This window comes from Sorex araneus, chromosome 6, assembly GCF_027595985.1.
Source record: "Sorex araneus isolate mSorAra2 chromosome 6, mSorAra2.pri, whole genome shotgun sequence".
NCBI lineage: Eukaryota > Metazoa > Chordata > Mammalia > Eulipotyphla > Soricidae > Sorex > Sorex araneus.
In genome coordinates, this window is record NC_073307.1 from 70114457 (window position 1) to 70119827 (window position 5371).

General features: G+C 42.2%; 1 pseudogene; it reads right to left on the minus strand.

Moving 5' to 3' along the window:
* On the minus strand, positions 1-644 carry LOC101550618 (nascent polypeptide-associated complex subunit alpha-like; annotated as a pseudogene).
* Between the last annotated feature and the right edge of the window lie 4727 nt (positions 645-5371).

Here is a 5371-nt window from a genome sequence, read left to right on the forward strand (position 1 = left end):
TTATTGATATAGTGTACTATTTACAATATCATTACTGTTGTTCTTCAGGGCTCGGAGACTGTCTTTGCTCTCGACACATTTGTTTATGACATGACCAATTCAATATCCTTAACCTCCACACCGATTTCAGCAAACTCTTCCTCTTCACTCTCCTCTTGTACAGTTGGAGTCTGTGTGTTTTCTTGAATGTTTGAGACAGTTTCACCTTGAACTTTGAATTTCTCAGCAGCTGCTAGCTGTGCTTGTTGAGATAAATCTTTGATCTTTGCTTCACTGAAAACTATGTAGGTATCTGAAGCTGGGCTCTTATAGACATCTGGTTTTGTGATGACAAAGAGGATATTCTTAGACTTTTGGATTGTGACTCTGGTAACCTCTGTGACCTGTAGAAGACCCAGTTTGGACATAGCCTTCCGTGCCTTCTTTTCACTTCGGCTCTGTTTTGCTTTACTGACTGGTTCTTCATCAATCTCAGCTGCTGCCGCCAGCTGATGTTGCTGTGTGGTTGCCTGTGTGGAATCCTGTTCCTCGAGTTCTCATACTGATTAATCACTGTCAGATTCTGTTGCAGATCCTGCCTCAGCCTGGTGCTGTGGCAACTCCTTCTCTGTGGCAGGGATGGTTTCTGTGTCTTCACTGGGCATTTCTCAAGGAAGGAAATAAAAAGGACTCCTGAATTGATAATACCCGTCCTCCTGTTATTTTTAAAAGCTACAGGTGATGGTGTGCAGGGAACTCGGAACCAACTATTTCCCTACCCCCCACCCCCAGCAGAGCCTTGACAGTTGAGGACCTCCGGAACCCAGGTGAGGCCATGCTCAGGCCACTCTCCACATGTTTGTATGAGCCTCACACATGGGGAAACCGGAAGAGGAACTCAGGTATGCAGGAACTGGGGCCGAGATTTCTAAGGCTGCTTGGATTGGGACTGGGCCTCTTCCACCCAGATCCCCCATTTTCCAGTAGCTAGGCAGTCACACCCAGAGACTGCCCCCGGCACCATGTAATCCATCAGTAGCCAACATCCAGAGACTATAAAACCAAGCTCCTGGAAGTGACACTAATAGCCTAGTTCTCCCTCGTAGAGAACCTGACAAGCTGTCGAGAGTCTATTGCCCACTTGGGAGAGCTTGGCAAGCTTCCTGTGGTGTATTCATATCCAAAATACAGTAACAGATATATACATACCTCTCAGAGAGCCCTGCAAGCTACTGCACGGCAGAGCCTGGCAAGCTACCTGTGGCGTATTCGATGCCAAAAACACTAACAATAGGTCTCATTCCCCTGACCCTGTAAGAGCTTCCAATCATTGGGAAAGACGAGTAAGGAGAGGCTGCTAAAATCTCAGGACTGAGTGTAATAGAGACATTACTTGTCTCCTCCCCACCAAGTAAATTGACGAACAATCTGATGACGATGATAGAGGGATAGTGTACTATGTTGATTGAATTGTGAATGTTAAACAATCCTTGAATCCCTGGGTCATGATGTAAAATCTTTTGGTGAGTTGTTGGATTTTATTTGCTGGTATTTTGTTTAGAATCTTTGCATCTGTGTTCATCAGGGATAATGGTCTATATTTTTATTGTGTGTATGTATATAGTGTCTTTTTCTGCTTTGGGTATCAGGGTGATATTTACCTCATAAAAACTGTTTGGGAGTGTTTCTGTTTCTTCAATTTCCTGGAAAAGTTTGAAAAGGCTTGGCAATAGGTCCTCTTTAAAGGTTTGAAAGAGTTCACTAGTGTGTCCATCCGGGTCTGGGTTTTTGTTGTTGGGAAAACTTTTGTTTACCATTTCAATTTCATTGATGGTGATATGTCTGTTCTGGTATTCCAAATCTTCTTGGTTCGACCCTTGGATGTTATAAAAATCCGGGAATTAATTATTTCTTTGAGGTTTCTTGTTATGTGGCATAAAAACTCTTAAAGTAATTTCTGATGATCCTGTGGATTTTTGTAGTTTCTGTTGTGAGGTCCCCCCTTTGCATTTATGTTTTGGTTTATTAAGGTTCTCTTTCTGTTTCTTTGTGAGTCTTGCTCATGGTTTATTGATCATGTTTATTTTCTTGGAGAACCAGCTCTTGGTTTTGTTGGTCTCTTGGGTCATTTTCTTTTGGATTCTACCTCCTAAATTCTGCTCTAAATTTTATTACTTTCTTCTTCCTGCCTGGTTTGGGCTCCTTTTGTTGGTCATTTTCTAATATCTTATGTTGTGAGGCTAAGTTATTTATGTGGGCCCTTTCTTCTTTCTTGATGAATGCTCACAAAGATATAAACTTTGCTCTTACACTGCTTTTGCTTTGTCCCACAAGTTCTAGTCGTTATTATCCCCATTTTCATTTGTTTCCAGGAATTTTTTTATTTCCTCTCTAACCCATTGGAGGCTCAGTGGTGAGCTGTTTAATTTCCAGGTGTTTGATTTGGTTTTCCATTTATGTGTGTGATTCACTCTATTTTCCATGAATCATGGTAGCAAAAGATAGTTGGTACAATTTCCATGCTCAATTTTATGGAGGTATGTTTTGTAGTCCAGTATGTGGTCTATCTTGGAGAATGTCCCATGTGTACTGGAGAAGAATGTGTATTCAGCTTTTTGTGCATAAAAAGTCCTATATATCTACACCTATATCTATATCTATGTCTATATCTATATCTATATTTATATCTACCTATCTATATCTATATCTACTAACATGCTCTCTTCCATTTCTTCCTTCAAATAAAGTATTTCTTTCCTGAGCTCTATCTGGTTGCTCTATCGAGAGGTAACAAAGCATTGTTGAAATTTCCAGCTACTATTGTGTTTCTATCAATGTCTTTCTGCAAGTCTATTAGCAATTGTTTTAAGTATTTTATTGGTCCCTCATTAGGAGCATATACATTTAGGAATATGAGTTCTTCCTGATGTACATATTTCTTGATCAGTAAAGAAATGGCCTTCACTATCTCTTCAGCCTGAAGTCTATGTGGTCTGATACTAGTATGGCCACCTCAGCTTTTTTGAGTGGCTTGTTTGCTGGAGAATTGTTTTTCAGTCTTTGAGGCTGTGTTGCTTTCATTGTTCAGATTTCTTGCAGACAGCTGCGTGTTTGGTTCAACTTTTCAATCCATCCTGCCACTCTGTGCCTCTTGTTTGGTACATTTAATCTACTGACATTAAGAGAGATTATTGTGATGGGGATTTGTGACATCCTTATGTAGGAGTTTGGTGTACTTGTTAGGCTTGTCTTATATATCAAGTGGCCTACTTAGTTCTCCTAATAACAATGATTTTGAGTCTATGAAGTTACTGTGTTGTTTATTTGTGATGTTTTGTATTGTTCCTTCAAATCTGAACAAGAGTCTGGCTGAGTAAGGTATTCTTGGTGAGGCATTCATTTTACTGACTTTTTTCATTATATCCCACCACTGTCTTTGGGCTCAAAGGGTTTCATCTGATAAGCCTGTTGTGAATTTTTTCTTTTTTTACTTTTTGTGTCATGCCCAGCAATGCAAAGGGCTTACTCCTGGCTCTATACTCAGGAATTACTCCTGGTGTGCTTGGGGGACCATATGGGATGCTGGGAATTGAACCCTGGTTGACCACGTGCAAGGTAAACGCCCTACCCATTGTGCTATCGATCCAGTCCTTGCTGTGAATGTTAAGAATGCTCCTTTATAAGCAATTTCCTTCTTCGATCTTACTGCTTTCAGTATTCTATCTCTCTCTGTGTTTTTCATCATTCTTATTAGGATGTGTATTGGGATATTTTTACTTGGATTTCTTTTAGCTGGTAGCCTTCCACTTTGGACCTCCTGGTTTTGGGTGCATGTAGGATAACATAGCCTCACGTAGTTTAGGTTTATTGGGTTACTCCCACCACAGTGCTCCCATTCCTCTGTGTTTATTTGTAGCTTCTTTCTTAGTGTTCTGTTGACTTGTAAATATTGTTTTTTTCTTCTCCTTGAGTCCTTTGCATAGTTTATTCAGAGCAATGTCCTTTTTGTATGGACACAGGAAGACTTAGCAAATGCTATGCTTTTGTAACCTGGGAGTCATTTGCCTCTACATGATATTTTCCTCCTGGGCATCTGTTCTCTCGACCTAAGCTTCAGCTGCCCTTACTTCCTAGCACCCCCAAAAGCAGGGTCCCGACGAGGGACGAGACGGACCCAGGGTAAGCGGTGAGTTATGTGCTACCCTGGCATCGAGATGGGCCTGGCCAAAGTGCCTAATTCTAAACTATAAGTTAAGAGCTTTATCATAGACAAATGCTGTCATGATCCAAAAGTAATGACGAGACTAGGACCCTGCTAGGGATAGGAAAGACTGATCTGGCCTGAGCACTGTAGTCTGAGATCGAGATGGCCCCAGGAGAGCAATCCTATAAGCTTTAATGCACTTCTTATTGTGTCCATACAAAATGATTAATATTGTGAATGCTTATATGTTTGCTGGATGAGGAGAAGAGAAACACACTCATGGGACTCCGCCCTTGGGTGGATCCTCCTGCTGAAAGAGAATCAGTCCTAGGAGAAGCATCCCCTGAGGGAAAGGAACCTTACCCTATTGATTGTGACCACACCTATGTGTATGCCCCAACCCCCTCATGCTGGGGGGATTTAACTAGGCTGTAAGAGTGGGTTGGGGGGTGAGATCCAGAGAGAGATCCAGAGCCGGGAGAGAAGCAGAGAGAGAGAATAAAATAAACTGATCAAACAACCAGTTTGGCCTTCTTCCTTCCGTCGCCTGACCTTGACCAACAGCCACACACAGCGGTTCCAGAGCGCCGAACTCGGGCAGTGAGACAGAGCCGCCCGGAGAGCCCGAGAGTGCACATTCCCCTTGGTCTGCCTTAGTTTTCTACAGCTGGCATTCCTGGACGGGCACGAACTACCAACTAAAGGTAAGAATAGCGTTTGGTGCACCCCCACTCTCTAATTGAGTGATAGATCAGGAGTTTTCTAGTGTGCTGGGAATTAGAATCCTAACAGCAATCCCCCACTAAGATGGGGCAGATTATGGGCCTTCCCAGATCTTTCATATTTTCTCAAGCCAGACTGAACAGGGCAAGCCATTTATGCATTTGATTCAGTTTTTCTACCGCAGAACAGGAGACTCGGAACTCTGCATTTCCAGAGACCAACTCCGGTCCTGCCTTAAAGTAGTTTATGAGGTTAACCCATGGTTCCCAGACGAAGGAACTCTAGAAACCAAGATTTGGAAAAAAGTTAAGAATAATGTCTCTAAGGCATCTAAGGAAGGGACTAAGATCCCCATGGAATTCTGGACTACATGGGAGATTGTAATTCTATTCTCCTGTTTTTGAAAAGTGCAGTTGATGTTGAGGAGAATATTAGGGATAATATGGCCTCAGCTCCTCCTGTACC